Raw genomic sequence first — 24,404 nt, forward strand, 5'->3', positions numbered from 1 at the left:
GAATGCCATGTAAATGATGATGTGTACTTCTTATTGCATCACATCAGGGGCACATTATATCAGGTTGTGACATTTGATGATGCTAAGTTTGATCACTTGGTTAAAATGGTGACCACCGGAGCTCTCCAAATTAAAGGTACATTTTCCCCTTTGTAAATTAGACAGGTGATAATTGAGACAGTGTGACTAACTTAAGCATTTATTTTCATAAGAAGCAAATTGTTGCCTAAGTTGAGTCCTTAAAAGAATGAGACAGAATAATTAAGTAGAGACATATTTTAGTTTTGTGCATTTTATGATATTTTATAATATGAACTGGTTCCTATTAAATTCTACTGCTACATAGCAGTGTTTTTAATGATATTGAAATAAATGCAGCACTTTTTAAATGTTGACAGGGCCAGTCTTTTGTCAGCCAAGGTAATTGAGACAAAAAAATAGATTTGTATCGCCTAAAAATTAAAAGTAGTAGAAAACTAGCAAAACAGTGGTGTTGTGGGTAGTCGTAAATAGGACACATTTTTCTTAAATAGTTGCTATCTATCATAAATGTATTCTTGGTCAAAAATTCATAAGGATTTGAAAGAATGCATAATATTTTGTTTGACTCATTTTATGTTTCATCTCAAGTTGAATTAAAAAAATTAAGTGTATCGAAGACGCTTAATTTTGGCGGATGCGTCAGAAGATCAGAGATTTGTTTAAATTTTAACTCAGATTTAGAGTGTTTATGGGTTATATCATTAGAATGTACCCATCTTGTTTGTGTATTAAATAATGCTGGGAGAGCTGGCGAATTCTTTGGATCAAGCCAGGATCAAGTAGGAACTAGAGCAATTGGAATAATGGATCAGTTGAGTCCAGCAACATGACATTTACTAGGGATAAATGTGAAGTGCTATACTTGGTCAAAAGAATATGAAGATATGTATATGTCAGGAAGATAGAGTAGGAAGAATTAAGAAAAGAGTAAAAAAGAAAATGAAGTTACTCTGCAGCATGAAGGACTGAGGATAGATATAGGGAAGAGTTGTTTGATAGGGATCTTTGTATCATTGAAAAATGTTATTGAATAACAATGTAGAATAGCTTTTCTATTGGCCTTTGAAAATGAGATTCTCTTTTGACTGTTTGAGGGCCTTGGTAATGAGTTTGTAGGCCTTTTAAGGTGCCTTCTAGCTCAGTGCATCTTGGACATTGTTTAACAGAGAACTCTCAAGAGCCATGCATCTAAAATTTATAGCTATTTGGTGTCTTATGCATGTAATGATGTAATTTAGAGCAGTATCAACAGCTTGTAAAAGACAAATGCCTCCTTGAATATCCTGGTGAATCATGTTTTAGATCATACATGCCCTTTTATGTGATGGAACATTGATTACATTTTGAGTTTTATTTCAGTTATATTTTGCTAATTTTTAAAAGGTTGAGTGTTTAATGTTATTTCCATTTGCTGGAATTATTATACTAAAGGAATAAGATGAGACAGATTCAGAAGTACAAGAAAAATTCCATACGGATTTGTAATATCTGTATGACTGGAGAAGTATCATAACCTTATTTCATTTTCTCAAGAAAAAATCCAATATATTATTAACAGCCACTAGGTGTCTCTGAACTCCCTTGTAAAGAATCTGTTTTACCTGCATCTTCTTTCTGCAGAACATGTACTACTGAATTCATTCTTTACCAAGAGATTTAAATCTCTAATCTGTGTTTTCCAAAGAGCAGATATTAGCTATATATATGATTGTAAATTGAAACTTTAAGTCTGTTGAAAATGAAGGCACTGGGTGGGCCACAGTGGCTCAGCAGGCAGAGTTCTCACCTGCCATGCTGGAGACCAAGTTTGATTTCCGGTGCCTCCCCATGCAAAAAAAAAAAAAAAGAAGGTACTTCATCCTTAATTACCTCTGGAAAGTGGAATTTATTACTTTTAAAGAATCTTTAAAATACATAATAATTTGTTTCACATTTAACTTTTAATTTTAATTGAAAGCATTTTTATTTGGTACTTGTTCTATTGTATTAACTTCTGATTTCTTTCCTAGTTAATGGATAATTTTTTTGCATATATTTCTGTATTTAGAATATAAGTAATATATTTAAAATAAGCATTTTTGGTCAACTTTTTTAAATATTAGAATTTCATGATAATTATTGAACAGTAGCGAATTAAAGAAATTCATTTTTAATGTTCCTAGTTGATATCTCTCTCCCCCTCATTTAAAATAATTGTTCCTGTAGTATGAATTGTATTCACAATCTAAGAAGAAACTTTCCCTTTTAAAGAAGTAGTTATGGTTTCTGAACAAAAAACAATTGCTTCAAAACAAAACAAAAAACTAATTTGCTTCATCGAAAAATCCCACATTAGAAATACAGTGGATATGATTTTTTGTAGCAAAATCTTTTTATTTGAAACCTTAGCTTTCCTCTAATTGCTAAGTATATGATAGTCTTAGTTCTATACAAAAAGTTTTCTGATATAAAACTCTTTACATACATTCCCAAGTGGTAGACTTTAAAGACTGTCTAACATGTCCTGCAAACCTGTTGTAGTCCCTGGGAGAAATTGATCCAGGGAAGAGGGAGAGAATAAAAATTTGACTTATGTTTAAAAAGTAACAGCATGGAGGACAGGTTATTCCAGGACAAATAGTACCGATAGGAATTAATTATGTCAATCTGAAATATGATTATGATCATGATTATACCTTAGAAAAAACTTTCTGTTTCTCTTCCTCTCATTGATGAGTATAGTAGTAGATATTTGATGGTCGCCTCCAAAGCATCCATTATCCCCCATCTCCTACCACCTTAGGGGAATTCAGGCTCTCCTATTCTTAGCCAGGAGGTTTTGGTGGAGGGTCAACCCCACCTGTGTATCCAGGGGAGAGCTATGCTTGGTTTAGTCTAATCAGTTTATCCTAGTCTCCCTGTCCACAAGAGAAGAAGAGCATGAAACTAATCAGGCAAATTAGAATGTGAATTCTGGAAGAGATTTTCTTTTTCCCTGTATGGTGTGGTAAGAGGGTGTGAAGCCTGAAACCCTTGCAGCCATTTTGCTACTAGGAGGAATAGCTCATATCCTGTGAAGCTGAAGCTGAATAGCTCTTTGTTCTTCAGTTTTCTCATCTTTACATTGGAGATGAAAATAGTACTCCTAGCTGTGTTGTGAAATTGAAGTCATTAACTTGGGTAAGATGATAGAATAATAATCACCAAATAAATGATCATTTTTATTAGTAGATGTAGTATATCTCTTCTGCTTAAACAAAAAAAAAATCTTTTTTTTCTTGGGCCCAATTTACTAATTGTTTTGTACCTGTGCTGACTAATTTATTTTATGTAATACATTAATTTTTCTCTATTGGCTGTAGATACAAGTGATCTCTGCAAAGGTTTTCATTGTTTTTTTTTTTTTTTTGCATGGCCAGGCACTGGGAATCGAACCCAGGTCTCCATCATGGCAGGGGTAAATTCTGCCGTTGAGCCATGATCACACTGCCCTTCATTGATTTTTAGACTTTCCACAGAATTGGTTTTGCCAGCAAATTGTCCAGGTTACTATATATTTATAAAAATGAAACTTTAGCTACTGATCACCAAAATAAATTGATTCTTTGCAGTGGATACAATTCGTTTCATTAAAATCTTAATGATGATTAAACTTAAGTCTTGGCTTACTAAAGAAGCTGTCTCATAAAAGCATAATTGTGCTGCAAGAGACTTTATTTTCTTTACCAGAGACATCAATCAATAGTGTGCAATACCTCTTAGAAAAACAAAAACCTTAATGGTTATATTTTATTCAGAGATCTCAGTGTACTAAATTCATAGCTTCTGACTCAACCAGCAGTCTTAAAGTGCCTAAAGGCGTGAACCTCCACTTCTAACTATGCCTCTCTTTGAAAAAAGCTAAAGGTTGAAGAGTTCTTTGAGGTTCTGCTCCGTTTAAAAATGCTGTCTATACAAAAGAGAAAATTAGTTTCAGTTCCATTTCTCTGTGCTAAAAAGATTGTGATTTCTTTCCCTGAGGACTTGTATGGTCTTTAAATAATCAATCTCTATTGAACTGCATAAACAGGTAGGAAAGATATGATCAACTGTTAGATTTTAATGTTTAGAACATATGAATGGCCCTACTATTTCCCCTCTAAGCAATAGCTCATAATGGGGTCTTGGTCTTAGGATATTAAAAAGCTCTCAGAATTAAAAGGACCTTTACCAGATGTCTATAAGAGGAAATGATACTACTCTGCATTACAAAGTGCCTTTTATATAACATTTGTTTCTACCAAATTTGCTTGTTAATTTTCTTATGAGCATCATAAGGATATGTTGCTTCTTCATGCACTTGAAAGACTAAAATGTCCCTTTTCAGCCTTAATTTTGAAAAGTTCCTATAATACAGCTAGGTACAGAAGGCATAGTGCTTTACTTTACCTTGAGAATAGGGTCAGAGAAATGGCTTCATAGAAGAGGTCCTTCTTAGAACCAAGTCTTAAAAGACTAGGAATTGGTCATAGAGCTACATTGTAGATTGTGGAAACAGCAAATGCATTGGTATAAACAAGCACAACATATTCAGAAATTGCAAGTAGTTTAGTATGGTAAAGTGTGAGTAGGAAGTACTCGAAAATGAGGCTGGAAAGATAGCTTGTGGCCAAATTATGAAGGGCCTTATACGCTGTATTAAAGAACTTGATCATTAGTCTATAGGAAATGGAAAGTGATTGAAAGATTTTAACAGTGGAGTGACATCATCAGATTTACATTTTAGAAATACTGTTCTGGTGGAAGTGGTTAAGTGTCTACTGCAATTATAAACTAGGCTGACAATGCCCAAATATATATCTCTATGTTTTAACTCTGTTCCTCATTTTCTTTTCATCCCTTGGCTAATTTGTGTGACCATCTGCCCCCGAGTCATTTTTACTGTTGTTTTCTTAACCTTCAAGTGCAATTGTTATATCTAGTATAAATATCACTTGGTCATGGTGTATAATTCTTTTAATGTGTGATTGGATTAATTTGCTAGTATTTTGTTGAGAATTTTTGTATCTATATTCATCAGGGAGACTGGCCTTTAGTTTCTTATAGTGTCTTTGCCAGGTTTTGGTATTAGAATGATGTTAGCTTCATAAAATGACTTAGGTAGCTTTCCTTTTCCCTCAGTTTTTTGGAAGAGTTTGGGCAGGATTGGTGTAAGTTCTTTTTGGAATGTTGAACAAAATTCCCTTGTGAAGCCATATGATGGCCCTGGGCATTTCTTTGTAGGAAGATTTTTGATGACTGATTGTGCTGGTTTGAAAGGATATGTGTCCCCTAGAAAAGCCATATTTTAATCTAAGTCCTATTTCATAAAAGTAGAATCATCCCTATTCAATACTGTATGTTTGAATCTGTAATTAGATCATCTCCCTGGAGATGTAACCAAATCAAGAGTGGTTGTTAAGAGGGATTAGGCGACGACATGTCTCTGCCCATTTGGGTGGGTCTTGATAAGTTTCTGGAGTCCTATAAAGAGGAAACATTTTGGAGAATGAAGGAGATTCAGAGAGAGAAGAGCAGAATGACATAGCCATGAGAAGCAGAGTCCACTAGCCAGCGACCTTTGGAGATGAAGGAACATACCTCCTGGGGAGCTTCATGAAACAGGAAGCCAGGAGAAGAAACTAGCAGATGATGCCGTGCTCGCCATGTGCCCTTCCAGATGAGAGGAACCCTGACCTTGTTCACCATGTGCCTTTCCAGATGAGAGAGAAACCCTAACTGTGTTCACCATGTGCCTTCTCACTTGAGAAAGAAACCCTGAACTTCATCAGCCTTCTTGAACCAAGGTATCTTTCCCTGGATGCCTTAGATTGGACGTAACTATAGACTTGTTTTAATTGGGACATTTTTTCAGCCTTAGAACTGTAAACTATCAACTTATTAAATTTCTCCAGTTGGTGTAGCTTGTTTTTGTGTTTCTAGGAATTTTCCCACTTCATCTAAGTTGTCTAGTTTGTTGGTGTATAGTTGTCCATAGTATCCTCTTATGATTTTTTTATTTCTTCAGGGTCCATGGTAAAGACCCCCCTCTAATTTCTGATTTTGTTTATTTGTATCCTGTCTCTTTTTTTCTTTGTGAGCCTAGCTAGGGTCCGTCGATTTTATTGATTTTTCTCAAAGAACTAACTTTTGGTTTTATTGATTTTTTTCTACTTTTTTTTTGTTATTGTTCTCCAATTCATTTAATTCTGCTTTAATCTTTTGTATTTCTCTTCTGTTTGTTTTGGGATTAGTTTGCTTTTCTTTCTCTAGGTGCTCCAGGTGAGTGGTTAATTCTTCGATTTTTGCTCTTATTTTTTAATATAGGCATTTAGGGCAATAGATTTCCCTCTCACCACTGCCTCTATTGCATCCCCTAAGTTGTGATGTGTCATATTCTCATTTTCATTCATCTCCAGATAGTTACTGATTGCTATATCTGTTTCCTCTTTGATCCACTGGTTAAGAGTGTGTTAATCTCCATATCTTTGTGAAAGTTCTGGTTCTTTTGTGGTTACTGATTTCCAGCTTCATTCTGTTGTGATCAGAGAAAGTGCTTTGAATAATTTATAAAGACCTGTTTTGTGCCCAGCATATGATCTATCCTGGAGAATGTTCCATGAGTATGAAATAGTTCTCTATTTCTCTGCTGATCTTTCTGTCTAGTTGTTGTATCTATAGAGGAGAGTGGTGTATTGAAGTCTCCCACTATTATTGATGAGACGTGTATTGCTCCCTTCAATTTTGCCAGTGTGTTCTAGTTTGCTAGCTGCCGGAATGCAATATACCAGAAACAGAATGGCTTTTAAAAAGGGGAATTTAATGAGTTGCTAGTTTACAGTTCTAAGGCCAAAAATGTCCCAAATAAAACAAGTCTATAGAATTGTCCAATCAAAGGCATCCATCCAGGAAAAGATACCTTGGTTCAAGAAGGCTGATAAAGTTCAGGGCTTCTCTCTCAAGTGAGAAGGCACATGGCGAACACAGTCAGGGCTTCTCTCTCAGCTGGAAGGGCACATGGCGAACACAGCATCATCTGCTAGCTTTCTCTCCTGGCTTCCGGTTTCATGAAGCTTCCCAGGAGGCATTTTCCTTCTTCATCTCCAAAGGTAGCTGGCTCACGGACTCTGTTTTGTGGTGCAGCAGCATTCTCTGCTCTCTCCGAATCTCTTTCATTCTCCAAAATGTTTCCTCTTTTATAGGACTCCAGAAATTTATCAAGAGCCACCCAAATAGGTGGAGACATGTTGTCACCTAATCCAGTTTAACAACCACTCTTGATTAAATCACATCTCCAGGGAGATGATCTGATTACAGTTTCAAACATACAGTATTGAATAGGGATTGTCCTGCCTTTATGAAATGGGATTTAGATTAAAACATGACTTTTCTAGGGAACATACATCCTTTCAAACCAGCATACAGTGTTTGCCTCATGTACTTTGGAGCTCCTTGGTTTGGACCATAAACACTTATGATTGCTATTTCTTCTTGATGAATTGTGCAATTCGTTATACCTAAAGTAACCAGTACAGTGCCTGACACAAAGTAGGCATACAGTGAATAGTGAGCATGGAACTTTTGTACTTCAGTTTGCTTATATTCCATAGACTCTTACAATTGGATCACATTTGGATAGACTGTCAAGAAATGTACCAGCGGGTTTTAGTTCACTTCATTTCTTTTCTTATTTTTCAATTTGTCTTTTTCTAATGATAAATTTCATTTGACTGTCATCCCTGCAGCTTTTATTTATTCATTAAGTTTGAATAACTAGTTGTAAACTTCATGTGTTTTATTATGCAAGCTGTTGTGTCTGATTTAAGACCCTGAACTGTTTTAACAGTCTGAAATACCATAAATGCACAAACAGGAGTCAGTTTTAGGTATTTATACTTACATGTTATTTGTGAAGAGGTGATGTAATATTTTATAAATAACAATGTTTAGGCAGCAGCAGTTAAGTAAAAGCATCATAATACTTGATACTTGTTTGAGAAACATGTGGTTACCTATATTTGAATATTAACACCTACTTAACTACCAGTATGCTTGGGTCCTGTGATTCTGGTATAGAATGGCATTACTTTTTATTAGTATAATAGAAGTTCCAGATTGACTAGAGACCTAGGAAATATACCAAAGAATGTACAGTTCTGAAGATATGGATTAAAAAGATATATTTCTAGAGGTAAAGTATAGAATGTGTATTAAAGAGCAAAGGAAGAAAAAAAACCCACCCATTTTGTTTTGCTAAGAATTGTATAAGAAAATTCTGGCTTTGTAGAATTTTACCTCCAAATTCAGATTCACAGAGGTGGAGTGCGATTTTTTTGCCCTTGTTTATTCACCTGCTTTTGACTTTCAGTCATAACTGGCTCTGACCTCCTGTCATTCAGGCTTAGGTAGGCTTATTGACTAGGATTGTCATAGACAATGTCATGTGGAGCCATTTTAATCTCTTTCAATAAGTCACTTCAAGTCTACTGATGTTTTCTGTGCCCTTTAAATTGATGCTTTGAAGCTGAATATTGGGGCAATGATATTTGATCTTAGTGCCCAGCGTGATTGATATTCACCACACTTTAAGGTGCAGCACCCCTCACTGTAAACATTGTAGAATTTATTGAAGGTAGAGATACATGTCTATGGTGGTTTGGAGCTATATACCCCAGAAAAATATGTTCTTAAATTTAACACATTGCTGTGGATGTGAACCTGTTGTAAGTAGGACCTTTTGATGAGATTACTTAGTTAAGGGACAGTCCAACACTGATGGATCTTAATCCTATTACTGGAGTCCTTTATAAGCAGAATGGAATTCAGACAGATAGAAAGCCATGGGAAGCAAGAAGGTGAAGGTTAATGGAACTTGGAAGAGAAAGGAGAGGCCAGGAGAGGCTACTATGTGAATTGCCATGTGATAAAGGAGCCCAGGACCAAGGGTCACTGGCAACCAGCCCCAGAATGCCAGTCTTTGGTAAGAAAGCATTGCCTTGATGTGGATTTTTTCCTAACCTCAAAACCATGAGCTAATAAATTCCCACTGTTTATGCTAACCCATTGCATGGTATTTGCTTGAGCAGCCAAGGAAACTGAAATGGATCTTGGTACCAGGAAAGTAGGTTGCTTCTACTGCAAATACCAAAAATTTCAAATTTTTGGTATTTGGCTATGGAATTGGGTAATGGGTAGAGGCTAGAAGAATTATGAGGTCCTTATAAGTAAAGGCCTAGACTGCTTTGAAGAAACTGTTGGTAGAAATATAAATGCTAATTGTATACCTCTGGTGAGCCTTAGAAAGAAATGACGAATGTGTTATTGGAGACTGGAAGAAAGGCAACCCTTGTTTTCAAGTGGCAGACAACTTGCTGAAATTGAGTTTTAATGTTGGATGGAAGGCAGAATTTGAAAGTGATGAATTGGTATATTTAGCTGAAGACATTCCCAAGCTAAGTGTGGAAGGTGTAGCCTGGTTTCTCCTTGCAGCTTATAGTGAAATGCAAATGGAAACTGATAAACTAAGAACTGAACTGCTGGGCACAAAAGAATCCAGAAATTGATAATTTGGAAAATTCTGAGCCTATCCAGGTAGTATGCTCTCACCTGAGTGTCTGCAAAGGAGTCCCTGGAGAATAGGGCTCCATGAGAGGGGTTTAACTGAACATGAAACTAGTCAGGCATTTCAGTTGATGTCAGGATTGGAAATGTAGTTATGCAGGAAGGATCTGTGGAAAGTCTTTCTATCTGATGGTTTGGATCCCTGTGAACTGCACTCAAAGCCAACAAGTTTTTGAGAAATTTATATGAGCAGATCTACCACTGGCCTGGACTAAAAGGGGCAGAGAAGGGACAGATTCAAAGGCAGACTCATTGAAGTCGAGGTCTGCACTAAAGACTTCTCCAAGACATTGGGTCCACCACCTGTGTGTGTGGAAAGGGCAGTCCACCCCTGTGCTTAGAGGGAACACACTTTGTGCCACATTCTTCAGGGAGAGTGCTGCCACTCCAGTACTTGGAGATGGTGGAGCCTGTGCCCAAGCATTCACTGAGAGCCTGCCCACCACCCCAATGCTCACAGAGGGAGAATCCTTTACCCCAGTGTTCAGGGAGAGCATGGCCACTGCACAAGTACTTGGAAAGGGTGGGGCTGCTGCTCCATCAGGCCTATATGACAAAAGATCGATATGTTGATTGAAATATAATGGAGTTTGTCTTGCTAGGTTTCTGAATTGTTCAGGACATTTGGCCCCTGTTTTCCTTCAATTTCTGCCTTCTGTAAGGGGAATCTCTACCTTATGTCTGTCCCTCCAGTTTATTTTGGAAGCAGATAACTTGTTCTCCAGGTTTCATAGGTTCTCTCCCGGGGAATTGTGCCTTTGGATAGTCCACACCTATAACCAGTTTTTTTTTTTTTTAACTTTTTTTTATTGTATAGTATAACATATATACCAAGCAAAAAATAAAAAATCATAGTTTTCAAAGCACTCTTCAATAAGTAGTTACAGGGCAGATCCCAGAGTTTGTCATGGGCTACCATACGATCCTCTCAGATTTTTCCTTCTGGCTGCTCCAGAATATAGGAGTCTAGAGGGCTTAAATATTTTTTTATCATTACAGTTGACTTTTTTTTTCCTTTTTTTGTGAAACATATAATCAAAAAAGCAATAAATTTCCAAGTGCAACACCACCAGTAGTTGTAGAACATAATTCAGAGTTTGACATGGGTTACAATAACACAATTTTAGATTTTTACTTCTAGTTGCTCTAAAATACTGGAGACTAAAAGATATCAATTTAATGATTCAGGATTCGAATTCATTTGTTAAATCCTATCTTCTCTGTGTAACTCCACCATCACCTTTGATCTTTCCATCCCTCTCTTTAGGGGTATTTGGGCTATGGCGAGTCTAAGTTTTTCATATTGGAAGGGGCTGTCAATAATATGGGGTAGGGAGGTGGAACTGTCTAATGTTCTGGAGAGGCTGGGCTAGGTTTCAGGGCTCATCTGGACCAGGGACCCATCTGGAGGTTGTAGTTTTTTGCAAAGTTACTCTTGTGCATGGAACCCTTGTGGAATCTTATATATTGCCATAGGTATTCTTTTGGATTGTCTGGAATGGTCCTGATTGGGGTTTGGCAGGATATGATAGGTAGCAAGATCTAACTGAAGCTTGCATAAGAGCAACCTCCAGAGTAGCCTCTCGACTCTATTTGAACTTTCTTTGCCACTGAAACAAAGCGCAATTATTAATTACACTTCTTTTCTCCCTTTTGTTCAGGATATAATTGTTGATCCCACGGTGCCAGGTGTGGATTCATCCCTGGGAGTCCTCTCCTACGTCACCAGGGAGACTTTCACCCTGGATGTCATGTCCCACGTAGTGGGGAGGGCAATGATTTCACTTGTAGAGTTGGGCTTAGAGTGAGGCCACATCTGAGCAGTATAACTGATTTTGAAGAGACTTTGTACTAAGCAATGTTTCTGAAATTATTTCAGGCTTTTGAGATACTGTGGTGGAATAAATGTATTTTTCACATAGAAAGAACATGTGTTTTGGGGGTCCAGAGTGTAAACTATGGTGGCCTGCAGCTATGTACCCCAGAAAAACATTTTCTTAAACTTAATCCATTCCTATTGTTGTGAATCCATTGTAAGTAGGATCTGTTGATGAAGTTACTTCAGATAAGGCCCAACCCAAACAGGATGGGTCTTTTTAAAAAAATATTTTTATTGAGAAAATCTTCACACACATACTGTCCATGCATGGTTTATACTCAGTGGCTCATAATATCATCACATAGGTGTATATTCATCACCATTATTATTTTTAGAACATTTGCATCACTCCAGAAAAAGAAATGAAAAGAAAAAAGAAAAAAACTCATACATCCCATACCCCTTAAACCCTCCCTCTCATTAACTACTAGTATTTCAATCTTCCCTACTTATTTTACCCCTTATCCACAAATTATTTATTTATCTTTTAATCCAAATTTTTTACTCATCTGTCCATACCCTAGATTAAAAGGAATATCAGACACAAGGTTTTTACAGTCACACAGTCACATTTTAAAAGCTATATCATTATACAGTCATCTTCAAGAATCAAGGCTACTGGAACACAGGCCAGCAGTTTCAGATACTTCCAGCCAGCCAGTCCAATATATCTAAAAGTCATATCTATATAATCATAAGAATAACCTCTAGGATAACCACTCAACACTGAAATCTCTCAGCCACTGAAACTTTATTTTGTCTCATTTCTCTCTTCCCCCTTTTGGTCAGGGAGGTTTTCTTAATCCCTTGATGCCAGGGACGTTTATCCCGGGAGTCCTGTCCCATGTTGCCAGGGAGATTTACACCCCTGGGAGCCATGCCCCATGTAGGGGGGAGGGCAGTGAATTCACCTGATGAATTGGCTTAGAGACAGAGAGACCACATCTGAACAACAAGAGATTCTCTGGGGGTGACTCTTAGGCCTTAGGTGATCGAGGGCTCAGTCTATTAAATTGGTTATCCCCAGTGCTTGCAAGAATATCAGAAATTCCCCAAATGGGGAAGTTGAATTTTTCCTCCTTTTCCCCCACTCCACCAAGGGGACTTTGCAAGTACTTTTTTTTTTTTCCATTCTACATGTACAATCAGTAATTCTTAATAACATCACATAGTTGCATATTCATCATTTCTTAGTACATTTGCATCGATTTAGAAAAAGAAATAAAAAGACAACAGAATAAGAATTAAAACATTAATAGAAAGAAAAAAAAAAAAACAACCTATACCTCACATGCAGCTTCATTCAGTGTTTTAACATAATTGCATTACAATTGGGTAGTATTGTGCTGTCCATTTCTGAGTTTTTATATCCAGTCCCGTTGTACAGTCTGTATCCCTTCAGCTCCAATTACCCCTTCTCTCTTTTTTTTTTTTAATTAACGGAAAAAAAGAAATTAACCCAACATTTAGAGATCATACCATTCTACATATGCAATCAGTAATTCTTAACATCATCACATAGATGCATGATCATCATTTCTTAGTACATTTGCATCGGTTTAGAAAAACTAGCAACATAACCGAAAAAGATATAGAATGTTAATATAGAGACAAAAATAAAAGTAATAATAGTAAAGTCAAAACAAAACAAAACAAAACAAAAACCTATAGCTCAGATGCAGCTTCATTCAGTGTTTTAACAAGATTACTTTACAATTAGGTATTATTGTGTTGTCCATTTTTGAGTTTTTGTATCTAGTCCTGTTGCACAGTCTGTATCCCTTCAACTCCAATTGCCCATTATCTTACCCTGTTTCTACCTCCTGCTGGACTCTGTTACCAATGACATATTCCAAATTTATTCTCGAATGTCTGTTCACATCAGTGGGACCATACAGTATTTGTCCTTTAGTTTTTGGCTAGACTCACTCAGCATAATGTTCTCTAGGTCCATCCATGTTATTACATGCTTCATAAGTTTATCCTGTCTTAAAGCTGCATAGTATTCCATCGTATGTATATACCACAGTTTGTTTAGCCACTCTTCTGTTGATGGAGATTTCGGCTGTTTCCATCTCTTTGCAATTGTAAATAACGCTGCTATAAACATTGGTGTGCAAATGTCTGTTTGTGTCTTTGCCCTTAAGTCCTTTGAATATATTCCCAGCAATGGTATTGCTGGGTCGTATGGCAATTCTATATTCAGCTTTTTGAGGAACCGCCAAACTGCCTTCCACAGTGGTTGCACCATTTGACATTCCCACCAACAGTGGATAAGTGTGCCTCTTTCTCCACATCCTCTCCAGCACTTGTCATTTTCTGTTTTGTTGATAATGGCCATTCTGGTGGGTGTGAGATGATATCTCATTGTGGTTTTGATTTGCATTTCTCTAATGGCCAGGGACCTTGAGCATCTCTTCATGTGCCTTTTGGCCATTTGTATTTCCTCTTCTGAGAGGTGTCTGTTCAAGTCTTTTTCCCATTTTGTAATTGGGTTGACTGTCTTTTTGTTGTTGAGATGAACAATCTCTTTATAAATTCTGGATACTAGACCTTTATCTGATATATCATTTCCAAATATTGTCTCCCATTGTGTAGGCTGTCTTTCTACTTTCTTGATGAAGTTCTTTGATGCACAAAAGTGTTTAATTTTGAGGAGCTCCCATTTATTTATTTCCTTCTTCAGTGTTCTTGCTTTAGGTTTAAGGTCCATAAAACCGCCTCCAATTGTAAGTTTCATAAGATATCTCCCTACATTTTCCTCTAACTGTTTTATGGTCTTAGACCTAATGTTTAGATCTTTGATCCATTTTGAGTTAACTTTTGTATAGGGTGTGAGAGATGGGTCTTCTTTCATTCTTTTGCATATGGATATCCAGTTCTCTAGGCACCATTTATTGAAGAGACTGTTCTGTCCCAGGTGAGTTGGCTTGACTGCCTTATCAAAGGTCAAATGTCCATAGATGAGAGGGTCTATATCTGAGCACTCTATTCGATTCCATTGGTCGATATATCTATCTTTATGCCAATACCATGCTGTTTTGACCACTGTGGCTTCATAATATGCCTTAAAGTCAGGCAGCGCAAGACCTCCAGCTTCGTTTTTTTTCCTCAAGATGTTTTTAGCAATTCGGGGCACCCTGCCCTTCCAGATAAATTTGCTTATTGGTTTTTCTATTTCTGAAAAATAAGTTGTTGGGATTTTGATTGGTATTGCATTGAATCTGTAAATCAATTTAGGTAGGATTGACATCTTAACTATATTTAGTCTTCCAATCCATGAACACGGTATGCCCTTCCATCTATTTAGGTCTTCTGTGATTTCTTTTAACAGTTTTTTGTAGTTTTCTTTATATAGGTTTTTTGTCTCTTTAGTTAAATTTATTCCTAGGTATTTTATTCTTTTAGTTGCAATTGTAAATGGGATTCGTTTCTTGATTTCCCCCTCAGCTTGTTCATTACTAGTGTATAGAAATGCTACAGATTTTTGAATGTTGATCTTGTAACCTGCTACTTTGCTGTACTCATTTATTAGCTCTAGTAGTTTTGTTGTGGATTTTTCCGGGTTTTCGACGTATAGTATCATATCGTCTGCAAACAGTGATAGTTTTACTTCTTCCTTTCCAATTTTGATGCCTTGTATTTCTTTTTCTTGTCTAATTGCTTTGGCTAGAACCTCCAACACAATGTTGAATAATAGTGGTGATAGTGGACATCCTTGTCTTGTTCCTGATCTTAGGGGGAAAGTTTTCAATTTTTCCCCATTGAGGATGATATTAGCTGTGGGTTTTTCATATATTCCCTCTATCATTTTAAGGAAGTTCCCTTGTATTCCTATCTTTTGAATTGTTTTCAACAGGAAAGGATGTTGAATCTTGTCAAATGCCTTCTCTGCATCAATTGAGATGATCATGTGATTTTTCTGCTTTGATTTGTTGATATGGTGTATTACATTAATTGATTTTCTTATGTTGAACCATCCTTGCATACCTGGGATGAATCCTACTTGGTCATGATGTATAATTCTTTTAATGTGTTGTTGGATACGATTTGCTAGAATTTTATTGAGAATTTTTGCATCTATATTCATTAGAGAGATTGGTCTGTAGTTTTCTTTTTTTGTAATATCTTTGCCTGGTTTTGGTATGAGGGTGATGTTGGCTTCATAGAATGAATTAGGTAGTTTTCCCTCCACTTCGATTTTTTTGAAGAGTTTGAGGAGAATTGGTACTAATTCTTTCTGGAACGTTTGGTAGAATTCACATGTGAAGCCATCTGGTCCTGGACTTTTCTTTTTAGGAAGCTTTTGAATGACTAATTCAATTTCTTTACTTGTGATTGGTTTGTTGAGGTCATCTATGTCTTCTTGAGTCAAAGTTGGTTGTTCATGTCTTTCCAGGAACCCGTCCATTTCATCTAAATTGTTGTATTTGTTAGTGTAAAGTTGTTCATAGTATCCTGTTATTACCTCCTTTATTTCTGTGAGGTCAGTGGTTATGTCTCCTCTTCCATTTCTGATCTTATTTATTTGTGTCCTCTCTCTTCTTCTTTTTGTCAGTCTTGCCAAAGTCCCATCAATCTTATTGATTTTCTCATAGAACCAACTTCTGCTCTTATTGATTTTCTCTATTGTTTTCATGTTTTCAATTTCATTTATTTCTGCTCTGATCTTTGTTATTTCTTTCCTTTTGCTTGCTTTGGGATTAGTTTGCTGTTCTTTCTCCAGTTCTTCCAAGTGAACAGTTAATTCCTGCATTTTTGCCTTTTCTTCTTTTCTGATATAGGCATTTAGGGCAATAAATTTCCCTCTTAGCACTGCCTTTGCTGCATCCCATAAGTTTTGATATTTTGTGTTTTCATTTTCATTTGCCTCGAGGTATTTACTAATTTCTCTTGCAATTTCTTCTTTGACCCACTCGTTGTTTAAGAGTGTGTTGTTGAGCCTCCATGTATTTGTGAATTTTCTGGCATTCCGCCTATTATTGATTTCCAACTTCATTCCTTTATGATCCGAGAAAGTGTTGTGTATGATTTCAATCTTTTTAAATTTGTTAAGACTTGCTTTGTGACCCAGCATATGGTCTATCTTTGAGAATGATCCATGAGCACTTGAGAAAAAAGGTGTATCCTGCTGTTGTGGGATGTAATGTCCTATAAAGGTCTGTTAAGTCTAGCTCATTTATAGTAATATTCAGATTCTCTATTTCTTTATTGATCCTCTGTCTAGATGTTCTGTCCATTGATGAGAGTGGGGAATTGAAGTCTCCAACTATTATGGTATTTGTGTCTATTTCCTTTTTCAGTGTTTGCAGTGTATTCCTCACGTATTTTGGGTTCGGTGCGTAAATATTTATGATTGTTATGTCTTCTTGTTTAATTGTTCCTTTTATTAGTATATAGTGTCCTTCTTTGTCTCTTTTAACTGTTTTACATTTGAAGTCTAACTTGTTGGATATTAGTATAGCCACTCCTGCTATTTTCTGGTTGTTATTTGCATGAAATATCTTTTCCCAACCTTTCACTTTCAACCTATGTTTATCTTTGGGTCTAAGATGTGTTTCCTGTAGACAGCATATAGAAGGATCCTGTTTTTTAATCCATTCTGCCATTCTATGTCTTTTGGTTGGGGAATTCAGTCCATTAACATTTAGTGTTATTACTGTTTGGATAATATTTTCCTCTACCATTTTGTCTTTTGTATTATATATATCATGTCTGACTTTCCTTCTTTCTACACTCTTCTCCATACCTCTCTCTTCTGTCTTTTTGTATCTGACTCTAGTGCTCCCTTTAGTATTTCTTGCAGAGCTGGTCTCTTGGTCACAAATTCTCTCAGTGACTTTTTGTTTGAGAATGTTTTAATTTCTCCCTCATTTTTGAAGGACAATTTTGCTGGATATAGGAGTCTTGATCGGCAGTTTTTCTATTTTAGTAATTTAAATATATCATCCCACTGTCTTCTAGCCTCCATGGTTTCTGCTGAGAAATCTACACATAGTCTTATTGGGTTTCCCTTGTATGCGATAGATTGTTTTTCTCTTGCTGCTTTCAAGATCCTCTCTTTCTCTTTGACCTCTGACATTCTAACTAGTAAGTGTCTTGGAGAATGCCTATTTGGGTCTAATCTCTTTGGGGTGCGCTGCACTTCTTGGATCTGTAATTTTAGGTCTTTCATAAGAGTTGGGAAATTTTCAGTGAAAATTTCTTCCATTAGTTTTTCTCCTCCTTTTCCCTTCTCTTCTCCTTCTGGGACACCCACAACACGTATATTTGTGCGCTTCATATTGTCCTTGAGTTCCCTGATACCCTGTTCAAATTTTTCCATTCTCTTCCCGATAGTTTCTGTTTGTTTTTGGAATTCAGATGTTCCATCCTCCAAATCACTAATTCTATCTTCTGTCTCTTTGAATCTATCATTGTAGGTATCCATTGTTTTTTCTATCTTTTCTACTTTGTCCTTCACGTCCATAAGTTCTGTGATTTGTTTTTTCAGTTTTTCTATTTCTTCTTTATGTTCAGCCCATGTCTTCTTCATGTCCTCCCTCAATTTATCGATTTCGTTTTTGAAGAGGTTTTCCATTTCTGTTCGTATATTCAGCATTAGTTGTCTCAGCTCCTGTATCTCATTTGAACTATTGGTTTGTTCCTTTGACTGGGCCATATTTTCAATTATTTGAGCGTGATCCGTTATCTTCTGTTGGCGTCTGCGCATTTAGACAGATTTCCCTGGGTATTGGATCCAAAAGTTTGGAAGATTTTTCTGTGAAATCTCTGGGTTCTGTTTTTCTTATCCTGCCCAGTAGGTGGCGCTCGTGGCACACGTTTGTCTGCGGGTCCCACCAGTAAAAGGTGCTGTGGGACCTTTAACTTTGGAAAACTCTCGCCGTCTGGGAGGTTCGCTAGCCAAAGCGGCTTGGAAGGGTTCGAGCCGGCCTGGGGTCCGAATGCGGGGAGGGTTGCTGGCCGCCGCAGCCCGGGAAAGCGCCCGTCTGAATTTCCTAGTCGCCCGGGCGACAAGCGTGGCGGGAGGGCGCCAGCGGCAGCGGCCCGCCCGGGAGAGTCCACGTTCCCGGGGAGTCACGGGTTTGGAAGGGGCCTCCCCCACCCGTCACCATTCTCCGCGGCCTGGGGAATTCCGATCCAATTCTCTCAGTTGGTCCGGAGGGCCGCGTGTGGTGTGGGCGCCAGCCACCGCGGTTTCAGGAGACCACCTCTCCAATTCTCCCAGCCGGCCCGGGGAGGGGATGGGAGTGACTCTGGCCGCTTGCCGCCCCGCCCGGTGAAGCCCGCGCCCCTCGGCGATCTCACCCGAGCGGCTTCTCTCAGCCAGCCAGCCGTTCCAGGATGGGGTACGCTGTCTTTTTTATCTCTGTCGTGGCTTTGGGAGCTGTTCTGTATCGTTTCTACTCCCCTAGTAGCTGTCCTGGAGAAGAAACTAAGATCCGCGCGTCTTACTAAGCCGCCATCTTCTCCGGAAGTCTGCAAGTACTTTTTAATTCACTGCCCGTATTACTCTGGGATATATCAGGGCATCACACTAACCTGGACAAAATAACAAGATCTCATGCCCTATTTAAGATTCTATGTACTTACGGTATTCAACTAAACTGACCGTACACGTTAAAGTAGGTATTGTGCTACCAAAAATATAAATTTTGTACCAAATAAACATCTCTCCCATTGGTCTCACATAGAAGTTGAATTTTTAAAATATGGACCTTATCATCCTTTACCCTGTATTCTGATTTACCTTAATTCTATCCAGATCAACTTCCTTCATATCTCTAGTTGAAGTTTGATCCCTTTTCAAATATTTAAACGGTTCCTGTATGGGGTACTGTTGACTTTCATAGCATCAGTGCTATAGCTCTGAGTCTCAGGTGTCACATAAGTACCTGAAGTTTCTGGGAATGACCAGGTTATATACAAACAGCTCAGTAGAAACAGGATGGGTGTTAATTTTATTAATAGAGTTCTTTATAAACAAAATGAAATTCAGACAGATAGAAAGTCATGGGAAGCAAAAAGCTGGTCAGCAGAGCCCGGAAGAGAAAAAGAATGCAATGCAGGCTACCATGTGTATTGCCATATGACATAGAAGCTTAGGACCAAGGATCAGTGGCAGTTCAGCCCCGGAATGTCAGTTTTTGAGAAGAAAACATCACCTTGATTTGAATCTTTCCTAGCCTCAAAACTGTGAACTAATAAATCCCATTATTTAAGCAAACCTTGATTGCATGATATTTGCTTGAGCAGTCAAGGAAACTAAGACAACATCCTTGAATTCAAAAGTTGAAACTTGGATGACTTTGCATTGAATAGATTCATAAACCATTAGAAAGCTATGAAAAATTCAAGGCAGAAGGACAATTTGTTTAAGGTAAATCCAAAAGTCTATAGTTTAAAATGGGGGCTGGCAAACTGTAGCCTGTGTCCCGTTTTTCTACAGCCTGTGAGCCGAGAATAATTTTTACATTTTAAATAGTTGAAAAAAACCCCTAAGTATAATATTTTGTGACATGAAAATTAGACGAAATTCAAATTTTAGTGTCTGTGAGTAAGGTTTTAATGGAACACAGATGCACTCATTCGTTTGCATATTGCCTGTGGCTACTTTTGTGCTGGCATTGTAGAGCTGAATCATTGTGACAGAGACTGTGCCCGCAAAGCTGAAAATATTTATGATCAGATCTTTTACAAAAATAGTTGTCAACCCATGGTTTAAAAATATGCATAAGAAAAAGGGAAGAAAGGCTATGACAGAACCTAGTGTTGATATAAGTATTACGCTGCCCTTTAAGAAAAGTGATAAATGAAAAATAGGTTAAAAAAAAAGGCAGAGAATATAGCCTGAAAGAACAAAAAAAATTCTCCATGTGTGTTTGGGGGTATGGTGGTAGTTGTGATGAAGGCACCAGTGCTGCCTTGAAATATTTGAAATGCTATTGTACAGAAGAAGAAACCAGCTTTTTCTCTATGACTCCAAAGGGGAGATCTAGAAGCAATTCTCGGAAACCACAGGTAGAAAATTATAGCTCTGCATAAGGAACATTTGTAACTGAGTTGTCTACATTTGGAACAGACAGCTTGGGAAGGGGATTAGGGAATACCCCATTATTGGAAGAATTCAGGCAGTCTGGACAACTATTTAGCAGAAGGGATTCAAGCATCAACTTGAATAATTTTTTTAAGTTCCTTTCTACTCCTTAGAGTCTATAATTTTATGAACTTCCACTGGTGAGAATCTGTTACAAGGGAAGATTTCCAAGTGCAAAATATGCCTCTGATTACATCACTCCTCTTGCTTGAAAACTGTTGATGAGATCCTTTTGTTATCTGAATTAAAATTTCTTAGTTCTTTGTTTTTAATTTCTAGGTTGTTTGTACTTTGATCCAAATTTAGCCTTGTCCATCACTATTCCTCTGTGCACCATTTCCCAAAGTGGTTTCTGTAAAACATTGTTCCAGGATATGCAAATACATGATATGCAGAAATAGGGTTCTGTTTTCAGATTTGGAAAATGCTGTCACTAAATCTTGTTCATGACACTTGAAATCTACAATGCTAAAAGCTCTGAGAAGTTCTGCTATGTAGAAATTTGTTTAACCTTTTTAAAATCCAGTATTTCCCATACGTTTGAACACAGAATACCCTTTTTTCTTTCGCACAGGTTATTAACACTACAGAACCGTTTTCCCTCTGTCATTTTCCTATTCACTTCTATCGTCTTTATTGCTTTGCATCTCCTTCCTTTCTATCATGTGCTGTTTTTCTCCCCCCAAGTTCATTCCTAAATCCAGTGTGGAGAATGGTAAGAGAGAAAATTAGAATATAGAATTATGGAAACATTTTTTAGAGTCTCCACAAAACATTCCCTGCAACCCCAGGGAAATTGGAAAATAAAGAGGTACAAGAATCTATGGGGGATGTGTAAAAGAAAAAATTATAAAATGAAAGTTCTTTTTGACATAAAATTTCTCATAGTCATTTCATAGTCACTTAGTTATTCAAAAAGGGAATCCCCTGTTTTATGGGTGATCTGGTCTTTTACCTTGCAATTTCTGGCTTTTGCTAGTGTTCTGCTTATGATACAATATCTTGCCTATTCCTTGGTGCCCTCCTCAGAGAGTTAGGTTATTTTTCTGTCTGGCGTACTAAGTGATAAGTTAAAAAGAATGAAGGCAAGCACTTATTTTACAGTTTATTTATAATCATTTTGAACTGTTCTACTTTCCTGCATATGAGACTTTCTAAAAAGTCTTAGTTTTTTTTTCTCCTGATTCACACATATGAACCATGAATGTGTCTAAAGATATCTGTAATCATGGGCAACTATTATTATTTATTGAGACTAATAATAGCTAGAGGGGTAGCTTAATGATTGAAGAATCAGCTTTACATAAAGTCTTTCTAGTCTCCCTAGAAACCAAGGATCAAATATGATCAGGTCAACAGCCCTTTGTATAATAGATAAATTGAATAACATGCTGTTTAATTTGTATGTATGTTATTGAATGAAGCTATGAAGAGTATTTGGTCTGCTTATTAAAGATATCACCATTGTTTTGGCATGGAAAATTCTATTGTTATTTTTCCTGAGTTATTTAACCTCAGGCGCACTGAGGATGCACAAGGAACCTGAATGCACCAGTGTATTTTAAGGTCATTTTAAATAGGTAAACAGTGCTTTGTTTAGGAGTAATTTTTTTCTGCCTAGACTGTCTTTAGTTTTCTGCTTCTTTCTGGGTTTGATTTGGAGAGTAGAAAATGCTTGGACAGTTGATAATATTTCTGCATTTAACATTTATTGTTTTATGCCATTTTTTCTGGCTTTAATTTGGAAAGATAAAATTTTATTAAAAAAAAAATTTGCCATTTCTTAAAAAACACATTGCAGATTGCCCAAGACATATATACTAACTGTAGAAAATTTGCAAAATTCAGACTAATATAAAGAAGAAAATCAAAGTTAACAGAGGTCCTTCTTCTAGTTTGCTAGCTGCCAGAATGCAATATACTGGAAATGGAATGGCTTTTAAAAAGGGGAATTTAATAAGTTGCTAGTTTACTGTTCTAAGGCAGAGAAAATGTCCCAATTAAAGCAAGTCTATAGAAAGTCCAATCAAAGGCACCCAGGGAAAGATACCTTGGTTCAAGAAGGCTGATGAAGTTCAGGGTTTCTCTTTCAAGTGAGAAGGCACATGGTGAAAACAATCACGGTTTCTCTCTCGGCTGGAAGGACACATGGCCAACAAGGCGTCATCTGCTAGCTTTCTCTCTTGGCTTCTTGTTTCATGAAGCTCCCTGGGAGGTGTTTTCCTTCTTCATCTCCAAAGTGCTTGCTAGCAGACTCTCTGCTTCGTGGTTCTGCAGCATTCTCTGTTCTCTCTGAATCTCTTTCATTCTCCAGAATGTTTCCTCTTTTACAGGACTCCAGAAACTTATCAAGACCCACCCAAATGGGTGGAGACATGTCATCACCTAATCCAGTTTAACAAGCACTCTTGATTAAATCACATCTCCAGGGAGATGATCTGATTACAGTTTCAAACATACAGTATTGAATGGGGATTATTCTGCCTTTATGAAATGAGATTTAGATTAAAACATGGCTTTTCTAGGAGACATATATCCTTTCAAACCAGCACAGTCCTATTCTTAGAGATAGCTACTATTAACCCCTAGTAACATTTTAGTCAGCATTCTTTCAGTTATTTCTGTGTACACATAAGTATACAATAAGACATATCTGTGCATCCCTTCTCCAAATTACCAGAATTTTAATTAGTTCCTAGTATTTCCGTGTGTTCTAAATATTCTTTTGTAAATCCTTGGGTACATTCCTTAGTATTTCTGTATAGTTATATTTCTGTATAGTTAATTTTCTGTGAGTGGAATTGTTGGGTCAAAGGGTACGAACGTTTTAAAAATGCTTCACTGAACTTCCAAATTGCTTTCTAGGAAGATACTGACATTCCATCATCAGTGAATGAGAATCCCATTTCCCCATCTTTTTGTCAACACTGGGCACACACATATATACATACATGCATGTGTCATTGCTGAGATTTTAAAGATGACATTGCTTTCCTTTGCATTTGTTTGATCATTTAGTTTTGAGTGAAACTTTTTAAATGTTCGGACATTTTAAATTTTTGTGGTTTTTCTGTTTCAGTACTTTAACCTTTGTTGTTGGGGCTCTTAGTGGCCAGTAAACCTACATTTTCATTTGAATTTTTAGGTATTTTGTATTTTGTCAGACTTTTTGCTTACATGGAAAAGGAATCATGTATTAATTTTTAAAATTTACCCCATGATATTAAACTATTCTTTACCTTTTAAAATACAGTATCTTGTGCAAGGTTAATAATATATGAGTTTATATATTAATGAATCGTGTTTAATGCTCACCATATGTTCATAAAAACTCTTTATAGTTTGGATGCATTGATTTGTTGCAGTGAAATGTAGGCAATAGCAAGGTTAATGCAAAATCTTTTCAGATTTTGTTTATACTGAATTAATAGTACAGAAATGTTTCTTGAAATGTTCTCCTTAGATCTCTGGTCCTATAATTTGCCCTGTAAGAGAGTTGTGTTGGTTAAACAGCTTTGGAAACTGATGTATCCTCTATCTTCCACTCAGAGATTTATAGTGCTTATTAGGAATTTAAAAGCTCTGAGAAATCCTATAGTAAAAAAAGTCTGTTTAGCTGTTATAAACCTTGTACTTCCAGAACTTATTTTGACCATAGGAAACACCCCTTATTTTATTATTTTTTGTTTACGTAACTTTGGTTCACTTTTTATTTTGCAATATTTGTTGAGTCACAGGAAGTTGCAAAGAAATGTACAGGAAGGGCCC

The 24,404-nt window shown here is 36.9% G+C and overlaps 1 protein-coding gene across 4 annotated transcripts in view; it reads left to right on the plus strand.

Moving 5' to 3' along the window:
- The window catches only part of SMARCA1 (SNF2 related chromatin remodeling ATPase 1), a 106,751-nt gene that overhangs the window by 79,968 nt on the left and 2,379 nt on the right, over positions 1–24,404 (plus strand). The window lies entirely within an intron of this gene.

Source organism: Tamandua tetradactyla, chromosome X (genome assembly GCF_023851605.1).
Source record: "Tamandua tetradactyla isolate mTamTet1 chromosome X, mTamTet1.pri, whole genome shotgun sequence".
Lineage (NCBI taxonomy): Eukaryota > Metazoa > Chordata > Mammalia > Pilosa > Myrmecophagidae > Tamandua > Tamandua tetradactyla.